Raw genomic sequence first — 25,015 nt, 5'->3', positions numbered from 1 at the left:
CAAAATCCCTTTCTCTACCACCAATATAAGATATGTAATGATTGGCCGGCCTCCCACATGATTTTAAACCAATTGGGTTGGTCACAATTAGATTCTTTATAAATCTTCCAAATCGAGACATAGCTTCAGTTTTTCAACTTCTTCTTCGCCTTTAGGTTAGGTTATTTTACGTTGATCTGGTAGACCAATAAACCACGCGTAGACCAGTTTTGGTCCTTTGCGATACCAGATGGAGTTCAGTTCAGAGGAGTAGACATCCTTAGGATGCCTACCCTTGACGCGAATTATATCAGACTCTGCGGCCTCACTATCGATACCTACAGTGCATCAGACAGTGGAGATCCCAGATGCTTACAGCGTAGTCTTGCCAATGCGGGACAAGCGCACGAGAGATACTCCATTGTTTTCCTGATGCCTTGCTCTAGACATTTCCTGCAGTCTTCTCAGCCCCATTCTGCGGGCGTGTGTCGCCATCAGACAGTGACCAGTTAGCACAAGGTGCGTTCCAAAGTATACAGTCCCCTGCTGGCGCCATCTACATATACATATGTCGACTAGTGCGTTAGAAACTGCTATCTATATCGATACTCCAGTGAGAATTTTATGACATTTCATTGATTGGAAGTGAAGTTATTGCATTTTAAGTGTCAGTATGTTTGTGTTATCGGTGCGAAAATGAGCTTCGAACAAAGAGCCAACATTAAATTTTGTTTTAAAATTGCTAAAACTTTTACCCAAACGCTTCAATTGATGAAACAAGTTTATGGTGATTATTGCCCATCCCGTAGCAGAGTGGTTTCAACGTTTACAAAGTGGTCGTGAGAACATAAATGACGATCAACATGTGGGCCAATCAAAATCCGTGATCATCGGAAATTCCATCGAAACTGTGCGTGAATTCATCAAAAATCAGCCGAAATCATCATTAAAATTCATGGAAATGGAATTGAACATCTCCAAAATGAACAAAAATCACATTTTAACAATTAACCGCTTCCCGTATTCACTTGATATGGCACCGTGTTGACTTCTTCCTTTTCGAAAAAATGCATTTGCCCATGAAAGGAAACCGTTATACAGACGTAGAGGCCATTCAAAAGGCCTGCACCGGCATACTGGCGGCCATACCGGTCAACGAGCTAAAACACTCGTTTAACATGCTTTTGGACCATGCAAAATGCTATATTGAAGCAGAAGGAGACTATTTTAAATAAAATAAATTGATTTTGCTGAAAAAGCCATTTGTTCTGTTGTTTTTTTAAGTTCTGTTTACTTTGGAAGGCAATGCATGGGTTTCCCAATGTTGATCACCTTGTGGGGTGTTAGCCGTACACCATTCTTAGCAATCACGTCCACTATTTCATTGCCCTTGATGACTTTGTGGCCTGGCACCCAGTAGAAGTGAAGTTGCTTACTTCTGGCAACACTTTCCTCTGCTGCCTTGCTTCCCAAGACACTTCTGGCCGATATGCGATCCAGGTTACTGCCTTGATTGACTGTCTACGTAGATGTTGACGCTGGAGTTTTCTGCAAGTGCATCAGAAGCTAGCTCCACGGCTTTCGCGATAGCAAAACTCACCTTGGAATATACTGCAGTGATCTGGCAACTTGGCAGGCTTGCTTATGCCTAACTCTGTTCAGTACATTCTCTCACCAACTCCATCGTCCATTTTCGAGCCATCCATATAAATGTTTAGTGCTTCGCGTAGCTAACATACCTCTACGCCAGCAATCTTTTCCTATATTTACTTTGAACCTTCTGTCCCAGTTGAAAAAGGTGATCATGTAGTCGCTGTTTGTCCAACCGTCAACCCGAAGGTTCTATATATAAATTCTCTTGGAGCCAGTAGTCGTTCCGCCGTTGCGTAGCGAGCCTCTGAATCCTCTGAATCCATTGGCTTCAGGTAGGTTTATTTCTGAAAGCCTGTTCACCATACTACTGCACCGTAGAGCTGAATTGCTCTTACAATAGCTGCGTAGCACCAAACCTTGTAATGAGTCCTAATTTTAACCCAGACCTAAAGTTGCACCCATCATAGCTGAAAAGATGTCACTGTCCATATACAAATAAGCAACAAGTCCAGACATAGTCAATATTAGATTTTTTATGAGCGATTAACATTAATGGGTATGGTGTTTTGATAAAGTTATTTTTAACTAACAAAGCCTTAATTACTTGTTCATCAACTTTAATTGCTGAATGCCCTTGAAATAACTTCCCCAACTAACAGACACGTTAGCAACAGATATGCAATAGTTAGGATTGAATAAAATTTCCCGCCTATGTTATCCGGTTTGCCATAAAAAAGTGTTTTTGCTTTTGCTGAGCAAAGTGTGCGTCGGCAACAGCCTTGGAAGTTTTCAAGTGTCGTTTTGGAGTGGCGACAATTAGCTGGGATTATTTGATTACAATGCTAATTGCCACAAGTTTTACATAACCACAGTCAAAAGCGCTCTCTCGAGCTTTGTACGTACATAAATATGGTAACCTCTTCCAGTAGGCAGCAATCTTAGCCAATAATTTCTCTGGGCATATCTGTAAACCGCTTAGTAGCGGTGGAGTTGAAATGTAGACGGCGCTACATAAATTTGTACACAATAATTTTTTATCAGCACAACCGCGCCTTGGATCCACCTAATTACACACCCAAGTAATTTAAACTTTACACACATACATTCCCCAACGGCTTAGAGAAAGTTACTTCCGTTCACTTCCTTATCAAGGCTTTTTTGCAAACGCTGAGGAGATTGCTTGCTTATGCTACCCCTTCAACACAGGTGGATATTAAAAATTGCCTGTGCGGCTAAGGTATACAAATTATACTTTCAACACGTCTCGTATCACTGCCACACCAACAACACATTTTAAATATTGACTGGGATATTAAAGTGGCAAAAACTTTTGTTGCGACCAGATAAGCGTAAGGAATTTTAAACCCAACACCTCAACCGTGAATTTAATAAGTAGTCGGCTTTACGAGAAGTTAGTGGTCGTGTTAAACTGAAATATGGTAAAACGAAGAAGAAATGTTTGAGATCGCTAAATACAAAGAAATAAAATAAATTAAAGAAAGAATTATTTGGCGCTTTGGTGAGTATCTTCTCTTGTGTAATTAAAGTGCGTGAGGAGCCTATATGTTTTAAGGTCCGAAGGTCCGAGTATTATGATATGGTCGTCCGTAATTGACCAATAATTCCTTTAGTTAGAAAGTGTTGAATATTATCGGTTAGCTTTTTAGGAGTTTTTGGTTCCTTTAAGGGTCTGACCGAACAATCAAATCAAAAACTCACTAATCTGCATTTTCACGTAACAGACACTGAACTGGAACGTTCATGTTAAGCTTCAAGTGCTTTTTCTCAAAGCTTTGTTTTTTGAAGTGGTTACCACAGAGCGCGAAAACCGCTCTAAAGATTTTAATGAAATTTTAATAGTTTTTTTTAACCTAAAAAACTAATGCCTGATAATAAACTGTAAACTTTTGGTTTTTTTCTGGAAATCTGGAAAACCATTTTCTTTCTGCCAATTTCTTAACTTAATATGAAAAGCTTCCATCAAGATTATATATTAATAAAACAAAAATGTTTGTCTGATTGTTTCTAGATGAATCTCCATATCACCGCGATAATAATGAGCTTCGGTTGGAAATCAAGTGATATAAAAAATACAAAATTATAATAGCAGGGTTCTTTGCGGCTAACCTTATGTGGAAAGTAGAGAAGGGAGCTTTAAACACATGACTTCAAAGTGTCGAATCACTTTATACATACATATTCACTAACCGGAATCTTCTAGTAAATAGCTACAGGATCGCTTTAGTAACGAACTCAGTGCACATCATTTCCATCCCCGGACATATGTAGTTGGTAAGAAGATGCGTTCAAAGTAAACTGTGCAAAGATTTTCGACTTCTTTAAAGTACATTAAAAGTTGCTTAAAACAATGGAAGCTAGAAAGGATTTAATTTCTTGCAACACCGCTAATATAAAGCGTGCTACAAAATTACTTTCTGGAGTTGAAGATGGCAAAGAACAAAATATCAATAGGACTGGTATTATCCTTGAGATCTCACTAGATACTCGGTAAGGCAGAAACGGCATAAAATAAGATATGTGCTGATTATTTTTTTCGTTATTGTAAGTACTCGGACTCAATTCTTCAATACATTTGAAGAATTCAGACTTTGAAGTCTGAAAAAGCTCAAAAGTTTGCAGTGCCCAAATTTTGATTTCAAATGCCTGAGGCATAAATATATGAATTGTTAAGGCCGGCTAAGTTCTAAAGTTATTATATACAGATTTCCGTCCTGCTTATTTGTAGTTGGAAAGAACAATTTTTACCTAAAATTAAGAAAAACTACTATTGCTTTACGACTTTCTCGAAAAGAGGTTTTGAATAGCCAAGCCCAATTGGTTTGAAAAACTTTTCGGCTCCCCATTAGTACATAAAAACGGTCCACTCTGAGAGGAGTATGTGAGAGATATGATGCAAACAAAAAAGTATTGAGGTGGTAAATATATGGCAATTTCTTGAGTGACTTTGAAAAGGTATTTTTTTCGCCAAGCTTAAATGTCTTTTCGCAAAGCCGTTGTTGAATGACACTTGCCATAAATAGTACTTATTGGACTTAACTTTTCGACGCATAAAAAATAGCCAGGATATTACTTTTCACCACTATTGGGTATTTTAGTATTGTGTGAAAAAAATAACATTGATGCTACTTGCAAAAATACTACATGCGTATGTTTATTAAATCCGCGAAGAGTCCAATATTTAAACAAACGAAGCTGTGCGCTCTCCTAAGCTTAAGGGATTCATATATTAAGTCACTTACTTCCGCTCAATCGGCCATCTCTTACGCCGAATTCTAACCTACATACATATGTACACACAATGCAAAGATATTTACTCTTTTTATTACTTTCGGTCCTCTTGCCAAATTTCCAGGCAATCATTATTATTATTATTATGGAAGCGCCCAGCAGGAGTTGTTGCTTCACTTTTCGTATCATTGCATAATATTATTTTTTATTGCTTCCTTCGAATATGTGCTGTTTGAGGAGAACCATGCAGAAAACTTAAGAAGGTGATAAAGTGTCCATTTGAAGTAAAGTACAGGCGACCCACTGTTGGGCCATAAATTAAGAGGGATTCAAACAGAAATGTGTTGATTCATATATTTATAAAACATGTGAAATGTAAGAAGGCGTAAGTACTAAAATTTTTCTGACTTTTTCTTACATTTCTTAGAGCATCAACCTTAAATAGAACACTGTCAAAATTTCATGATATTTCAGCAAATCGATCTCATATTTTTGCTTCCAAAGTGATGCTAACTCGATGGTTGAGGGTTTTTGATACTCGATTTAAAAGGCAAACGTCTGAAGAACAGGAAGGACCTAATAAAGATAGTTTTAATACGGCTCGAATAAATTCATAATTCTTATTGATTTGTGTACCTTGAAGACGTAAGATGTGTTTTACTTCAATAGCACTAAAGAAGAGAAAAAATATCGACTCTTATTTTACATATGCCATAGATATATATGTATTCTCATTATATCCTTCAGGCGTTCACAATAATAGTAAAACCTTATAAATGATTATAATTACGTGACTAAATAAAATTAAATGTGCTAGAAAACCAGGTAAAAACAGATACAAGGCACCTTGCGATCAAAGGAAATATAATGTAATTTCTTCTTCTTATTTGGCACTACAACAGTGGGACGGGCACTTAAAAAGGCTGAATATCTCGAGAATTATTAATGATAGCGATTTTTGACCTCGGATCTTTTTTGTAGCAAATAAAATTTCCTACAAGTTTGTGATGAACATTTTTTCTGTAGCTCTTGTCATTTACGAGATATGTAGAAAAAAATGAGAATTTCATGGAAAAATCAGGTTCAGAGCCCCGTACTACCTCGCCCGTGTGAGTTACGACTTTGTTGCTCTGGGCACTTTTGTAGAGTGAACAATTCTGAGAAATACGCGTCTAAAGTCAAAGCGATGCCATAGAATATCTCTGACCTGTAGGATTTTAAAGAAAGAAATCACGATTGCAGTGAATTTTCTATGGAAAATTTTTACAGGCCTTGGTCCAGTCCGTAATGTTAATATTAAGGTTTAAAATTTTCAGAGAATTTTTTTTAGGGTATTTCCAAGGAAATTTCGTGACTGGAATGAAAAAAATTAATAGTTCAAATAAAAAAAAACATCCCAATGTACATAGTACATACGTAAAAACGAGTTTGTAGATATACGTAATCGGACCACTGCCCTCCGGATTGTCCGGAAATAGGCCGGATTTTCTTTCGCCGCGACTGTACTTCGGAGTGTGCGCGCACCGACTGGAATCTGTAGAGGGCGTTTCTAGCTAACGCGCGAGTGGCTGGTCTCCGACCAGCTGGAGACTCAGGACAAACATTTTCGAGCGACGTGTTTCTGTGACTGGTGCAAGCCGAAAATGCAGCATTCGTTAGAGCAGATGTACGCGATTAAATTTGTGTGAAATCTGCGACAGAGACGTTTGCTATGATCAAGCAGGCTTACACAGATGTTGCTTTAGCAAGAAGTGCTGTGTTTCGGTGGCACCAGGCCTTTTTAGAGGGCCGAGAAGAGGTCGCTGATAAAGACCGGAAGAATGAGTAAATTCAAAGTGAAAACGATGCTCATTGTCTTTTTTGGTATCACCATGAATTTGTTCCTCCTGGACAAACTGTTAACACCAAGTTTAACATGAAAGTCCTCAAGACACACAAATGAAGGGTCAATCGGGTCCGACAAGACATCGCAGCCGATTGAAAGTTGCACCACGACAACACCCTGGCTCACACCGCCTTTATTGTGAACAGCTACCTAACCAAAGCCGGCCAACGCTTCCGCAGCCGCTCTACAACCCAGATATGGCCCTGGACTTTTTTGTTTCCTTGCCTGAAAAGACCGACGGTTCAGTAAATTGTCTTAAATCAACTCAGTCCGATTATTTTTCGGACAAGCCCTGTATAGATAGAATTAAATTAAGATACTATCAGCCTGTTTTTTGACTTAGAGGAAGATAGTAACAAGGAGAGGCGCTCCTTGTGGACAACAAATTTTGTAAAAAAAAGTATGTACAATACAAGGTGCGTTCCAAAGCACTGGTGGACCTGGTGGCGCCATCTATATGCCGTCTGGTGTGTTAGAATCTGCTATTTTTATCGATTGTTTAGTGAGAATTTCATGATATTTCATGGATTGGAAGTGAAGTTATTGCGTTTTAATTGGCAGTGTTATCGATACAAGAGGGCTTTATGGGAGCCGGGTACCGCCCAGAATTTGATGAAATAACATATTTCCGGATCTAGTAGACCAATTTCAACCAAAGACGGTACTTCGAACTACAACAACCCCTACTTCCCATTCTTTCCAGTACACAAATCAAGCACCAATCAATATATTCGAACAAAACTTTGCACAAATAATTATTTTAAAGTAAGCGATTTTGAGATCAAAAGTTGTCAAAATCGGACCATAACTTCTCAAGTCCCTACATTCCGAATATGGGGTCCACATATATTGCGTATAGCCGATTTTTTTCCAAAAATATCGGTCTATCTGTCAGATGTGTTATTGAAATTCCGGGAAAATATTACTTTGATAATAACATACCCTTGTGAAAAAAATGGGTTCAATCAAATCAAATGACTTAATGCTATGTATATATGTATATACATATATCGGCCAATATACGAGTAATTTTAATGAAATTGAGGGATCGTATTTTTATAATACATGTATCTGTGTATCCTTGTACCTAAAATGATTACGACACCGCTAATAAATACTTGGAGAGATATACAACTCCATTTTTTAGATATAGTATATTCGTTCAAAGCCGATTCCACGGCAAAAAGATATACTTTTGAAAATAAAAATATATATATAAATATTCACATTTTCACTATAAATACTTCTAACGTATTTTCAAAAGAAAAATTGGAAGCTTTAGTGGATCTTAAGTTCATTTTTAAACACTGAATATTGTGTTTCAAAGACACGAGTTTTCCAAACCTAAAACTTATATGAAAGTTATGTACCACATCCTACATGCCTACATATTTATGCATGTACAAACAAGTACAACAATGCAGAGCAATCGGCAGCTCCGCCCACAGCAAATAATAAAATAAAAACGGTGGAAAAAGCAAAGAAAAATGGATAATTCCTATTAGTTGAAAGCAAATGTTTGTGAATGCTAAAATTGGACAAAGCATCGGAAATATATTATGACACATGAGTAGGGTATATGGCGACCCGATATCTATGTAAAGAGGATAGCCGAGGTACACATTTTATTTTTCTTCTTTAACATTTTTTCTCGCACATACTTTCCATTAATGGGTTTTGTGCTTATTTCTGCTATTTTCCTTTTATGTGCTTCAATAGAATGTGGATGAAAAAAATACATATGTACATACATATGTATGTACAAATAAATTCTCAGTACATTCTTTCAAGCTTTCGAAGACTCCGCCTATTTTCAACGCGCGCGCAATTCCCACTCACTCGCAGCTCCACAAGCAGCGCCTACTTTGCGCCACCGTTTACACACACACACACAAACTCACACAACGGATTTGGCCATAAGGCGCTCAGTGGAAAGGACGAACGAATCGCAGCATCCTTGTGCACAACGAACGGAAGCAATCGTGTGCGCATACCATTTAGGGGATGTGTGAGTGTATATAACGACGTGCATATGTATGCATGCATCAGTGTGCTTGCAATTGGTTTGGTACGAAAGCTTGTATGTACATACGTATGTATATATGTGAGCATTAGGTGCCAAAGCTTGGTTGACACTTTAGTAGTGGCGCGAGTAAATAGCAAACAAAAATGGAGCACTCCCCGTAAATACTCAGATATTTCGTCGATGTACACTATATACTATACCTATATACTAATACGCGTATATACAAATAACATGTAAGTTTATGTGGCAACGCTCGGCTACACCAACTGCAGCTTTATGTACAGCCAGTGGCCCCAACCCCCGCCTTTTGGTCAACAGCGCCTTTTTTCAATTTGTCTAATGAAATTGCAGTGGTGACAATTTTTTACCACTACATGCACATACTGCCAACGAAGATGCCTTTGTGGCGCTTTTCTTACATGATAACTCTGCATATAAATTGAATTTTTGTCATTGCCACAAGCCGTGTGTGTAGCACCTTTATGACACCTGCCTTTTCCGAGCAGTGATGAATTTTTCCCTTTGAGTTGCCTTACAACGCACTCATCTATGATCACACGTACACACGCGTGCTATTGGTGCCTGCGTACGGGCATATTATTTTTTCGCTTCCATTTAAGTGAAATTCTAAGCTAAAAAATGAAATTTGTCAAGTAACAATTTCCACTGCAGTGCACATTGCTTGATTTATGGAAGCAAGTCGGCGGCTGCGGGAAAGGGCGCGAGTCGGTGTCTCAAGCATGCCACATCTACATGCTCGTCGCAACGATAGCGTTGTTAGTTGAATTCAAAAAAATAATGCCAAGCGGTTTAATAAATGAGTCATTGCATTCCACACACGCTTCAAAATGGAACGCTGGCCGCAAAAGCCGCAATACACGTTGCAAAGTATCTAAAGCATGCTGCCGGTGCTCCTGTTTGTGTGCGATTTTAAATGGAATTTTCATGTTATTTATACACATGTAGTCAAAGCGTCTATGCATACGAGCTTACAAACTCATTGTAATTGCATACGAATTTACTTGTTTGGCGCGTGTTGGTGACGAATCATGAATAAGCACTGATATTGCGAATGAAATTCATAAATATTTCTCATTCAAATTAAAATTGGTCTAATAAGAAAATTTACATTACGTTGCGTTGATTGCGTCTACGTAGAAGATGCATGCAAAAGCTTACTGGTTTAGCATATGAAATTGGCTTGCTGGGAAATCACCGCTATTCAGTGATGAAAAGATAAAATAATTAAAATTTAAGGAAAAACGAGAAAAAAATCTGAGCCATTTCTTCCAATATTTCACTATAACCTTAGGCAATAACCTCGAAATCTCGTGAAGATATCTTGCCAAATGAAAGAGCTTTCCTTACAAACACTTAATGCCGATCGTTCTTAAGGTAGCTATATGCTATAGTAGCCGGCTATCGGCGGTTCCGGCAAATGAGCAGCTTCTTGTGGAGACAAAGATATGTGCAAAAGTTTCAATGTCTCAAAGCCTGAGGGACCAGTTCCCATGTCCGAAGCTGTTTTGAACTTTTCATTGGGGATGTTTTTTACGTGTCAGTTCCAAAACCCAGTGCACAACCCCATGGAGGAATAATTCGCCTTCTCACTTTACCACGCCTTCAAACGTATGTTTTTCGCCTACCCAGAGGATACTTGGTCTAATACCGGAAGTTGTGAGCTGTTTGAGCCATATGTAAAGAATCATTTCTGGCCACTGCCAAGTGAATGGCGCTCAGAGAACTTTCCTAAACTTCCTAAACACATAGCTCCATCCTCGAATACCTCTGTCGATGGAACGATGAGCTGTACGAGAATTAAGAGATAGCGGCCACGGTGGCTAGATCATGCCGTCCGAATGGATGAAAACACTCCAGCTTTGAGAGTATTCGACGCAGTACCAGCCAGGGGAAGCAGAGGAAGAAGAACCCGGCTACACTTGGATTCTCCAAATAGCGCCTAACAGCGAAAAGGAAGAACGACTGGCGCGTTGTTTTAAACTCAGCTATAACCATGTGTTTACAACAATAAAGAGTAAGAAGAAGTTTGCATATACAATAAACAGACAGACGGATAGAGTGCACTCAGAACTACACTATCTCGAATGGATTACAACAAAGCTCGGTCTTAGGCCATTAGATGGATAAACATCTTGATGACCTACGGCTCTAATGCAATGACAGGGTCAATGGTGTGCTACCATGACTTTAGAGCTAGCTGAGAAGAAAAATGTCTTGCTCATAAGCACTTGGACGGTAGAGAAGGATATCACCATAGGGGAATGCGACATTACTTCACAGCCGCAGCTGAAGTATCTAGGAGTAATATTGAACTCCTAATTAAAATTGAAGAAACACCTGACGTATACTTCCGCTAAAGCAGACAATATATATAATGCTTTATCAAGAATAATGGCCAATAGGGACTGCGTGCGTTCGAGCTTTAATAGGAAAAGCAATCAGTTCCGTAAAATTGTGTGATGCACCAATGTGGATACAAGCACTGGACATAAAAACCTTAGCAACACCGTGAATAGATTCATTGCTATACGAGTAACAAGTGCTTTCCAAACGATATCAAACGACGCTGCTGAAGTTCTAGCTACTTGTAGTATACCGCCCATTGACATCCAATGAGACGAGTTCGCGCGATTGGACCAACTATGAGAGCCGTCTGTAGGCGTAATAAAAGAGGAGAGAACCAAAAGCCCGACAATGTGGTGGTAACGGTGGCACACCTTGACCAAAGGACGGCTGACCCAAATACTAATTCCGGACATCCATTCGTGGATAGATAGACAACATGGAGACCTAGACTTCCACCTAATCCAAATACTGAGTGGACATGGATGCTTTTGAAGCTATCTTGTTCCGATTCTATCACAACCTTAATCCGTACTGTCCGACATGTACAGAGTGCATAGAGAGCACGTATGCCCTCGTGTTTCAAATATATGGGAAAAGTTAAGAACTTCACTTGGTGGTAGTTTTTTGGTGGAAAATTTTACAGGCAAATGGAAAGCTGTCAGCGAAGGCTCAGCACTAATTATGACAAAACTAAGCCATGTACAGTATATTACGCGTCAGTCAGCCGATACCATATAGGAGACTTAAAGTATTTTTCTATTCCATAAGCAATACTTAATCCTGTGATTTCGTGGGAGAGATATGAGTTGGGAGTAATACAAGGACTGTCGCAAAAGAAACAGAACTTTTTAAATATAACTGTTTCTGGTGGCGGCACCTATTGGTGGGTATATGAAATAAAATGTTTGATCTCTTGTTGATATTTCGCAAAAATTCTAAGACAATTGGATAACTACTATCGATCACAAAGTGACAGCAGCTTTTGGTCATCGGTCGTAAAATGCAAAGAGCAATATTAGATTTTGTTCTAAACTTGGGAAAACGTTTACTGAAATATTTCAAATGATGAAAAAAGCTTATGGTGATCAGTGCCTATCCCGTAGTAATGTGCATGAGCGGTTTAAGCGATTCCAAGAAGGTCGTGAGGACCTCTGTGACGATCAGATGTCGGTCGTCTTCAGAAGTCAAAAATAAAGACAATGCTGATTTGTTTTTACGATTCCGAGGGTATTGTACACCGAGAGTTCGTCCCACCTGGCCAAACGATTAATGCTGTATTTTACCTTGGTGTTATGGAGCGTCTTTTGTCACGCATTCGCCGTACTCGACCACAATACCGTGAGGCAGGGTCCTGGCGCCTGTTGCACGATAATGTGCCGTGTCATTGGTCGATGCTTGTCACTGATTTTTTGACAAAAAACTCCATATTAACCATTAATCACTCACCCTACTCACCTGATCTGGCACCCTGTGATTTTTACCTATTTGGAAAACTTCATTTGCCCATGAAAGGACACTGGTTTCAGGACATTTCAGCTATCCAAAAGGCGACGACCGATATTCTCAAGAGCATTCCGAAAAATGACCTTAAACACTCATTTGAAATTCTAACTGACCGGGCTAAACGCTGTATCGAAGCACAAGGAAACTACTTTGAAGAAAAAAATATAACTTTTAAAAAAATTTTAATTTTTTGTTGTTTTTTTGACAGTCCTGTTTCTTTTGCGACAGACCTTGTATGAGTTGAGAGTAAGTTAAGTTTAGCGGATTAGAGTTCCGCACTCAGGCTTTCGATGCTTTCTCCGATTATAAAAAAGACGGAGAGACAAGCCGATATGGCTTAATCGTATGTATATATTATATAGGGTCTCCGCGTTCATTCTGGGTGTTACAATCCGATAAGTTATAATATATAACTTTATAGTAACTTGCGTGCGATCTGAGGACAGAAAGAGGAAGGGGTGGGACGATATCTGGCATAACCACAAGTTGTATAGAAAAAACTTGTATGGTAAAGTTCTAAGTAATGAAAGGAGCCTCTACTTTTGTATTGACACATTTCTACACATAACCTCAAAATTTATGTGAAAAATTCAAATAACCCAGACTTTTTTACCTTGTACAAATTTTTTTAGAACTCAGCGGTTACATTTTAGAATGCTTTAACTCAAAAACTATTCGAGATATCGATGGAGTATGTTATTTTAAAGATTAACCATTACGAAATATGAAATATACTGTTTTTAAAAAATTCACAATAGTACATTCCATATAATCACCTCCACTTCCCTTAAGGCAAGTTACGGAATCTGTTAGCTTACTAGCCTTGTCAAGTAAGATATAATTATCAATATTTATATGAACTCTCACCAGGCCTCACTGGAAAGAGCTCCGGCTGGCAACGTCTATTTTTCTGTTTTCAAGTTCCTGGTACACAGTAACTGCATTTACACACCTATGAAAACATATGCAACTCTGCGGTCTATCTCACGGATCAAACACACACTGTGCCCAAAGCAAGCAAGCGCCAGAAACGATAGCTTTGGCAAACAACCAATCACCACGTGCTGATTAGAGACATATTGACATCTGATCGTGTGACAGGCATCCCAGCGCTATAGTCAATCATAAAACGCGAGAAACATTCCCATTGACACTTCCATCAATTTCGCACATCACTTGCAAGAAATGAAAGATTTACGCGCGACAGCTTGACCAATTGAAGGCACGTATCTCTATATACACACGAGTGTATATACACACTTATTTTGCTTGGTAGATTTCCGCATTAGTTGATCTAATAGTTAGTTCCCGATTGGTCACTTTTAACTTTAGATGCCAACTGCCGGACGCATGCAACGCTCATTGATCATTGCGAACACTTTAAGGCGATAAGCCAACAATAGACATTCAGAGCTGAGAAATTAAAAAATAATATTTATAAACGAAGGCTGACAAAAACGACGCCTGCTTCGGAGATCGAAGAGACAGTAATGCCAAGCGCCGATTCCCTGCGGAACGCGGCCATATTTGTGCAGTGGGTCGCCGCCGCAGCCATTACAATGCAATGGCTAGCCATTTGGCGGCCACTACATTGGTATGCACCATATTAGGGGAAAATCCAAAGCACTCGCCAGCCACTGAGTCACAGCGTGGAACCAACCAACCTGCAACTGGCGGCGCTAATGTTTACCTTCTACGTTCTTAATGGCTTTCTTACGCTATATGGCACTCGTACTCTACTTGCCACATAATGGTAAACAATGCACCGTCTGCTTTCACGTGGCAGATTCCGCTGTTTGCTCTTTTTGGTTAATTTTCACGATCATCGTTAGTTATGACAACGTGCAACACGGTAGTAAACCAGCCGGAGTGTAGCGCCGTGATCACGGTTACTCGCGCCATATAAGTCGCGTGTCTGCATGACTGCACGTCGTTCTCTTATTGGAGCCCGATTCGCAGCGCAGGCACAATGGCTGCAACAAAACAAAATCACAAATGAATGGAACACTGCTGGGAGGAAAACTTTTTGTTCCACTGAAAAGGAGACGCCGCGCTTGCAGACTCCATGATCTGCGCTTTTCCGCATATACCGATGCGACAACTGCTGAATTTTGCACAGAAGGCAAGCCCTATCGAATCCCTAAAATACATACGTGTGTCTTATAAAAAGTTTTTAGGACAGAAGTAGAAATATCAGGAAGCAGTGAACGCACGTTGCACTTAATAATATTCCTGGCACTCGAAATTCCCAATGACGGAGACAATAATAAATTCAGTTCTCTCCTTTTCCATTTACTATCGAATACATACACATGTATATACATATACTACTGTTTATACCCGTAGGTGCGCTCTTTAGTTCTTAGTTTCCACACGTTTGTCAATATGGTTTCTTTGCGATTCCCAGCTGGGAGCTGCTGACCAACTGTTGAACGCCGAAGGCCGATGAACGATGAACGATCACTTTACAAATACTGTGTCCGGCAATTAGTATTCATCGATTGTGATCGCCTGGAAATAAATGCTAATTTGTGTATGTTTGTCGCTCTTGCACTGCCAGATAGCCAGACCACAATCCATCTTTGGTTCGTCTGCGACAGGAAAAAAACGAACGATCACAGCAAACAACGTAGTTCTAAGATCGCCATCATAATGACGTACATCGGCATTCTGGCGATCGTTGCAATAAAAGAATGCCAGGTCAACAAGATGTTAGTGATCACAACTTAGCTCAGCGACATTATACACGCTATGAAGATTGTAGCAATCGCTTGCGAGGCATCAATGGTCGCAATGGTCCTCATTGCTGCAGCAGCTGTTGCCTACAAAGCTGTGATTCTACATTTATATGTGTACACAGAGGTCGGAATATTTTAATAGAACTTATCAATGGATGATAGGCGATGTAGAAATTCACAAGAAATCGATGTGAAGTGCGTTAACCCGTATATAATTTGAGATTTGCTTTCTATTACGGTTTTTATGAAAACGGTCAATGACAAAATTCTACATATTAAAAGAAAACTTCATGGCTCAGTTCTATGTCTAATTCTTATTCAGAAACAAACAACCAAGTTAAATACTTGGACAGGTAAGACTGAAACTTGAAACCCATTCTTCTTTAAACTAAGTTGTAAGATACATTGTCATTTGGAGACCTGACAACCAGCTCATTTACATTTAGTATTTTAGATTTAAACATCCCAGTTCAGAAAGCACAACGAGACTACTATGGTGACCCGCAAAAAATTTTAAGAATTTGGACTAATAGATTTTAATGAAACATTTTACCAAATAGATACCGTTTTCAATTCATAGGAAGAGTTTTAAATTCATTTTCAAATCAAAATCAGGATATACTTACAACAACCAACTACACGATGAGCATAAATTACGCATGGAGACTGTTTGTCCTACTCTCCCACAAGTACCTTCAAAACGATGATTCTCTAAAATTAGAAAGGATAAGACGATTGCCATTTATTGTCATTTCAATTAGACCTGCCTTGTTCCCCTAAGAGTTAAGAATGAGAACATCTATTTTCATTTTACTCTTTTTCCATGGACTTAACCGTTGATAGGCTACAAATTAATTCACTTGAACAGCGTCATAGTACTGTAGACATTGAAAAACGAATGTTGGTAAATCATCAATGGATACAAAGACCGGATTTGGCAAGGCATGTCTCTGCGCAAGATCGTACTGACGCCACAACAGACAACCAAAATAGGGCATAAAATGCGAATCTGACCACTTACGGACGTCAATGAAGACACCACTTAACACATTAGAAAAATATTAATTAAGTACTGGCAGTGAACGGATTTGAATTAACCGACGAAAAACTGATGCCAGTAATGATATTAACAAATGGCGCTAAGGTTCGGCATGAATACTAAACTGAAATGAAAACTATTTGATTGACTAAGTAAAAGAAAAAGGAGTTGACGAATGAAGAAGGAAAGTGCAATGCTAAAAACACCAAACATAACTCCATAACCGAACACAACTCAGTTATTGTAATCAAAATATACCGTTTCTCGTTACAGCAATGTACGTAGTTAGAGTTATGTATATATGAGTACATCAAAGCTCATACAACTCTATTACTATTGAAAACAGGCTCAGATAAGCAAAAAGTAATTAAGGCCTTTAAAAAGTGGTGTAAAGTTTACTAACCAAAAAACATACGGCTTAACAGGATATACAAACGAATAAACTACCGTCAAAAAAACATTGAATTAGAATACGTATACAGAACTCAAGACCAGAACAAATGGTTTTTCAGCAAAATCGATTTATTTTATTCAGACTAGTCTCCTTCTGCTTCAATATAGCTTTTCGAACGGTCCAAAACCATGTCGAACGAGTGTTTTAGCTCGTATAGACGCCAGTATGCCGGTGCAAGCTTTTTGAATGGCCTCTACGTCTGCATAACGCTTTCCTTTCATGGACAAATGCATTTTTCCGAAAAGGAAGAAGTCGCTCGGTGTCATATCAGGTGAATACGGCGAGTGGTTAATGGTTAAAATGTGCTTTTTGGTCAAATAATCGTCCTTCGAATGTTGGATTCTGAGCAATTTTTGGTCGTCAGTCAATTTGTGCGGAACAAACCGTGCACACTCCTTTCGTAAGCTCAAATGTTCGGTCAGAATGCGATAAATCGAAGTTTTTGAGATGTTCAATTCCACTTCCATGAATTTCAATGCTGATTTCGGCTGATTTTTGATGAATTCACGCACAGTGTCGATGGAATTTCCGGTGATCACGTATTTTGATTGGCCCACATGTTGACCGTCATTTATATCCTCACGACCACTTCGAAAACGGTGAAACCACTCGTGCACTTTGCTACGGGATAGGCAATCATCGCCATAAACTTGTTTCATCAATTGAAACGTTTCGGTAAAAGTTTAACCAATTTTAAAACAAAATTTAATGTTTGTTCGAAGCTCATTTTTGCACTGATAACACAAACATGCTGACACTTAAAACGCAATAGCTTCACTTCCAATAGATGAAATGTCATGAAATTAACACTGAACTATCGATAAAGATAGCAGATTCTAACGCACTAGTCGCCACTAGGGGGCGCTAGATTCAAAAAGTCCTGTTTACTTTGGAAAGCTCCTTGTAGAATATATACTTTATACGAGTAGGGTCACCGATGTTGATTTCTGAATGTTACAAACTTCGTGACAAACTTAATATACCCTGTTCATGGTGTACCAAAGTTTTGGACAATTTTTTTTATTTTATCTTCTGGTAAAGATTTTGTTGGAGCTTTAATCTGAGGATAAGGCCGAAATCAGTAGAGGACTTCGTTTTAGCGCCGTCGAAAAATACTTTAATTTTTTTCTTCAAAAACGGTACTTTGTATTCTTAAAAAAGGTATATGCTTATAACTTTTTTAATTCCCAACATTCGAATTTTTTAGACAGTCACAAGTGTGCGCCTAAATTCGCAGCCTAAAACTTCATCGAAAATGTTGCAGGACATATAAAGTATGTTGCACTGACATTTTAAAAACATTCACTATACATACACTCAGTTTTCGAAATATCGAAATGAAATTTTGCAAACATTCTTTTCTCCACAGGAAGCTTCGGTGCAACCAAAGTTAACGATTTTAGGGACAGTGAGGTTCCTTACGGATGGTTGAGAGCTTGAAGGGAAGGTTGGTGGAGGGGTTTACTGATAGGAGTTCTTACCAACTCCAGTTTCAGACCATTTGACTATTGCAGTGTCTTCCAGGCGTAGGTTCCAGCCTTTAAGACAACTGTAGATTTACTGTTGTTACAGTCTCCTTTAGAGCAATGACCATCCACTCAGATAGCAGAGCGGCGATACTAGCATTGAACCCATTAACAGTGCGCTCAGAAAGCCTAATCTCGCTATCATAACATCGAGTATATTTGTGATAAAATTGGTATCGGTGCCAGGTCTTAGCGGGATCTCAGAAAACTGTAAAGCTGATAGGCTTACAAGAAAAGGCACGCTATCGGTAGAATGAGAACAGGTCGGTACCCCCCTAACCTCCTGTGTTCTGCTACTACATAGCTGGGCTTCGCGACAGCCTAGCCAGCGTTGGACCACCATCGGTACATGGGCGTTCGTAAAAGCCTTTTGGCTCAAGATCCATCGGAAAAGATCTAGTGATCTCTTTGCCCTCAGTAAGGTTAACAGCTCACTATTTCCTTTTGGACTGTCCCGCGTTTGGTAGGTCAAGATTTAAGCTTTTGGGAGCCCGGATCTTCAGACATCCCACCGAAATGGCGGGAATTGGCTACTAACTGTTTTGCTAATTAATAAGGAGTTCTACTTTTCTACGGCCTCACAAAGGACTACATTTAGAAGTCCACGTGCGATCTTTGATCAGCCATCTAACCTAACACTTGTTTGTATCACCTAACACTAATCGATATAGATATGGAGTTATATATACATATATACATAAATGATTAGAATGGCGAGACGAGTTCTATTCCGAGTGATTGTCTATCCGCCCGTCAGTCTATGCAAATGATAATATGAATAAAGTATCTTAATGAAACTTGAAAGCACTAAATTAAGATATAAACCAATAATTTAGCACAGAGGATTGTAGTTACAAGGGACACCTATGGATTAAAAATTTTGAAAATATGAATGTGGCTTCGTCTTCTTACAGGTTTAGGGACAGATCTCCTAAGCCACTAGAGCCACAATAATCCTATTCGCTTAATTCTATAAAAAGAACCCCTACTAACAGTGTGTAAATGGATAAATTCAGATTATAAACCCGCCCACTTTTCATATAACGGTATTGTTAAAAAACTACTAAAACTGCGATAAATCTTTAAATAAATGCACCAGAAAATTTTACAACCGAAATGGTACGGAAGAGCTTTATAGGAGCCGGTCGCGAAATTGGGCAATGGTCGAGACACGGCCCATATCTTCGGACCAAGTCGACCGATTTAAACCATATTTGGTACATAGATTAACTTAGATATTCCCGTGATACACTGGGGAATTGGGCTCTAGCCTCAGCTGCTTCCCACATAAATTCCATCTGATTCTTTCACAAATCAAGAATCAATTAGGACCATAAATAAAACTTTGCAGAAAGACTTCCTTAAAGCTCATTGTGAGTTGTAAAAGTATAAAATGAACGATTACACCCGAGCATTTGTTTCGATTATGTTTGTAAATATATTCGGTCAAAACATTATTTCGAATAATTTAAAATCACAACCGAAATTAGTTCTAGGTTTAGTGTTATACAACAATAGGTAAAATTGTTATTTAAAATTTAAAGTTTTTGGTTGAAATATTCTATAGAATGGCTTCGCGTTACCAAAACTTAACAGAACCTCCACATGGAAATTCGCTTCCTTAGCATAGAAGGCTTCGCACTTAAAACAATGAGTTCCCTCCGCATGTATACTAATATATATACTTGTATGTATACATAAACATAAGTATATATAAATGTACATATATGTACGTTATGTATCTATAACTGTTTGCCAGTTCTGCCATGTTGCGACAACAAGACTGAAGTGAAACGCCGTTTGCGCGTTGACATCGCCATCAAAAACGTATGACGTGGTTTTTGATTGACAGGAAACTCATAAATAATTCATGTCATTAAATCATGTTACATTTTTTACCTATGTACGTCCGACCACTTCGTCGTCTTCTTTAACTTCCACTTTTTCCCACACCGCCGGCTGGCTCCTACACACTAAATAAATATGATTTTTTCCGAGCGATTCTTATCATTGGCGAAGGTTCTCAAAACCACAATGGACCGCGTCTTGCCACAATACTACACTAGAAATAATTGTTCTTACATGAGTACACATATACAAGAATGTGTCTGTATAAAGTTTATAAGAGGATATACCTACATACATTTGTATGTATGTATGTATATATATGTACATATGTATGAATATGTGCATAAGTAGCACACAATAGGTGGATGCATTGGAGCCTTGGTAAAGGTACGAACATAAACGCATATGTACACATTCATATTTACTTCATGCAGATAGTACACACATCCATATCCAACACAATCCTTGTATGTACTTTATGTAGGTTCGAAAGCCTCATTGGAAACGGACGACATTTGTGCAACGACATAAAAAATTTCAAATATGTCCACTGTAGCATATTCCGAACACCTTCCGGACAGAATTACTTACATTTAAAAGATGGCATTTTTTTAGCTATCAATGGGGAGTTGCGTAAGAACATACTTAACCGAGTTGTATGAATCAATTAAAGTGTTTGAACTCATTCATAGAACTATAAAATGAATACTTTATTGTGGGAAAAGTCGTCCCTAATGATTAAAAACACCGATTATGGGCTTACATATACGATTACAAGAAATAAGTAAATGAATTAGAGGATATTGATTGGTCTTCATGGCTTTTTTCTGGTATAAGCGGTCGTTTTAACTTATGAAAACATTAAAAATTTAATAAATTTTGATTTTCCAAAAAAAATGTGTATATCTAATGGGTATACATATGTATATGTATAAAAGAAAGTCGTGTCAGTTACACCATTTACATAGAACTCAAGTACGGCTGAATCGATTTGGCTGAAAATTGGTGGGGAGGTAGCTTAGAACCAAGGTAAGGACCGAGGATACTTTTTATAAATACAGAAATTATATTTTAAATCATAAGCATTTGTTCAAAATTCATATAAGAAACATTAGAAAACTTTAGTAATGAAGAAATTGAAAGATATAAGTAAAAATTTGCATATCCATATATGCTTATAATGTTTTTTTAGGACGAACCCTTCAGATATATTTAATATCAGAACAAAAAATGGCCTTAACATTTCCGTCGTCAAGGCATTGCGGATATTTTGCTAAATTATGGGCGAAGGACGCGATATCGAGCATAAAAATAAAGCAGAATAACTGGAGTGTTGATAAAAAGGTCTATTATAATTTGAGATATACGGAAATATTTTCGAAGCATTGTACAGAGCAGTGCAATATTTAAACGGGAACGATGAAGTATATGCAAACAATTTCAAACTGATCCTTCCTAAAAATTAATAAAATTGCTAAATATTGGGAATAGTAAAATAGAACTGCAATGAAATACACAGTGCAATGAATTAAAACTGGCTCAATAATCATTCGATGAATAATATACCACGTGCATTCCAAAAGACTGATGCCATAACCTTACCAGTCGATTTTTTTGTCTTTCCTTGCTTGAGAACCATTTCATAATATACAGTCCACTAGGCTGACTATCGATTAGACTCGGTTGATTTCATTAATGCACAGCCCAAATTTAACAGTATTTTTCCCCCAAAAACAAATGCTTTTTGATTAATTTTTTTGTTAACTAACACAAGTTGATTCACCTTAACTAATAGTCTAAATAACCTAAATAATAGAAATCATATAGATGGTATTAGTAGTACTACCTATGTATCAGCCACAGTAAAACGTGGACGGGTCCTCTAGTCACAAATAAAAAGATAAAACCTTAAGTACAGTTGCATTCTACAGTTTCCTTCACAATTAAGAATTAAGAACGCTACCTAGCTACCAATGAACGGCGGTTTGATATTCTAAAGCAACATGTATTCCTCCAACATTTTTCAACATTGTTGAGTGCTTCAATAATTAAAAAAATACAATCTTTGAGCGATGTGTCACAAAGGGTTTTTATTCCAAAACTAAAAGTTCAAAAAATCGACTTTTTTATGCCATGAACAGGGTATACTTATTAAGATTGTCACGATGTTTGTAACTCCCAAAGGAAAGGTTCTCTATAAAGGATATCTTGGGTTGTTCACTAAGTAATTTAATTTTTTTAGTACAATTTGGACACGATTTTTTTATTGTATAACTAATTTTATGAAATTATATATTCTCACTTTGCTTCAATAGCTTTTGCCATCTTTCGGGCAAAATATTGAAATTGTTGATGCTTGCAAATAAAAACTGGTTCAAGTGGTGTTTGACGACCTGATTTGAGCTGCTTTAACCGGTCTGATATATTATTTTTTTTTGTAGGTCTGCAAAGTAGGCCTCAAATGTCTGCCCGATGAGTGACTTTCTCAACTCTGTAAAATAGCCTAAGTCGACCAATTTCTCCGTGCTATGATGTGTGAGTCGATCCGTTGTGATCACTTTTTCTTTTACAAATGGAATTATTTTTTTATAAAATTCGGTATCAAACCGACCCAATTATTCGGCATAGTAGAGCCCTGTGATCGTTTTATCGTTTTCTGGGTAGTTGATGTAGTTCACAACTTGTGAACCTTTGAAAAAAGTGGCCATCACCTTTCACCATCTTTGCAGCAGACTCGCAGGGTGAAATCTTTTTCGTTGATACCTTCTTGGACATCGTTGGAGCTTAAATTGCACCAAGTTCTGCTGTAAAATGGTCTCGCCGCACCTGTCGCGTCGACAACTTTCTCATAAATACAAGCTAAATCGGGCATTTACAAACTCGGTAAAATAATTTTTAGCGCCTTCGAAGAAAAAAAGTCACCATACGGCATTCTTGCACGCATTGAATTAACTAAATGATTTATTTTCCAAAGACAAGAATAATATAGCCAACCGTTATGCGTATTTTTCATATTTAAAAATTCCGAAGACACGCCCACTTCGCTACGCGGTCAATAAAACTGTGATTCTACAAAGTGCCTCCAAGGAACGGTTCGGCTAAGTAGTTATCAAACCGTCCCCGTATACACAAATTATGAAATTCGGAAGATATTGAAGAGCCTGATCATTACAACCAGAAAAAGGATGATCTATTTCGAGATTCCCTACTTATTTAAAGAAAAACCACAGATACTTCAAATTTAATGGGTTGTATATTATTATTCGAAAAAACATTCTTTGGTATTTATTTTTTAAAAATTATCTTTTTCAAATGTTAGCCGCGGCTACGTCTCAGATGGTCCATCCGTTGAGTCCAATTTTCGATAACTCCTTCGAGCATTTCGACTGTAACTGGCGAACGATACGCATGATGTTTTGCTCCAAGGCCTGAATTGAAACGGGATTGTCCGCATAGACTTTGAACATCCCCACAGAAAAAAGTTTAAAGGTGTGATATCTCACAACATTGGTGGCCAATCGACCGGAACAGAACGTAAAATTATCTGCTCACCAAAATTTTCTCTCAATAAACCCAGTCACTGATGCGATGAGTAGGAAATGCCGCCGTCTTGTAGAAATCAAAAGTCGCCGAGATCATGAGCTTCAATTTAAGGCATCAAATAGTCGGTTATTATGGTGCGATTGACGGTTACGTTCTCCCGGTGTCATTTTTGAAGAAATTTGACGCGATAACTACAAATCCAGCCAAACCGTTTTTTTTTCTATATGAATGGCAGCTCTTGAATTTCTTCACGTTGCTCTTCGTCCCAAATGCGGTAATTTTGGTTGTTTACATACCCACTGAGCCAGAAATTCGGCTCACCGTTGAACAAAATTCGCTTGGGAAGGTTGAGCGCCTTCAGTTCTTGCACATGCTGTATTTTGTACGCTTTCAATTTAAGATCTTGACGTAAAAAGCGCCAAGTTGTTCCATACGTCAGTTAGAGTTGCTGCGAACGGCGCCGAATCGACTCTCCACGGTCTTCGTGCACAGTCTCAGCTACGGCTGCTATATTTTCATGGACGAATATTAGCCAATAATGAATTCTGGATATCAAGATGGATAATGGTGTTGCGAATAGTATGCTCAATTGACCGATTATGTTGAACATAAGTTGACCGAAGCGCACGAAACACATTCTTTACAAATGCTTAATTTTCATGATAAAGTTGAAGGATTTGTATAGGTTGTTCAGACGGAAGTTTTTCCGGATCAAATGAAATATTATTTAAATAAAATTAGATTCGAAATAGGACGATAGCTGGAAGCATTATTTGTATGAATATGATTATACAAATTTTTCCGTTATTTTTTAGATTTTTATTTTTGATGAAGGTATCGTTACACTTCTGATGATTTTTAGGAGAATGGCATACTCATTTTCACAGACAATTTGGAACTTCAAAAAATCTGTATAGGACAAAAACGCTTATTCTATACATAGAGAATATGAATGTTCTCAGGAGCATGGTTTTAAATTTAATGTTTATGTAAAAAGTAACGGGAAACCAAATGCTTTAAAGAGTTTTATAAACTACAAATCAAAAATAATTTTATCCCAACTCGATTAAGCTCCATTTTATCAACTTTTTAAGGCAATAAAATTCAAATGTTCGAGCTTACGTGAGTTGTACCCCAGAAAAAATCATTAAATTCGCAGTATTAAAATAAAAAAATGTGTTCATACAATTTGTTTCAACATAATGTCTCATCATTTTCTGAATTATGACAATCTCTGCACTTGACTGCTTCCATACTTTTCCATT

This window comes from Bactrocera tryoni, chromosome 5 (genome assembly GCF_016617805.1).
Source record: "Bactrocera tryoni isolate S06 chromosome 5, CSIRO_BtryS06_freeze2, whole genome shotgun sequence".
Classification (NCBI taxonomy): Eukaryota; Metazoa; Arthropoda; class Insecta; order Diptera; family Tephritidae; genus Bactrocera; species Bactrocera tryoni.
The sequence above is the reverse complement of the archived record's forward strand: the minus strand, read 5'-3'. Positions refer to the sequence as shown.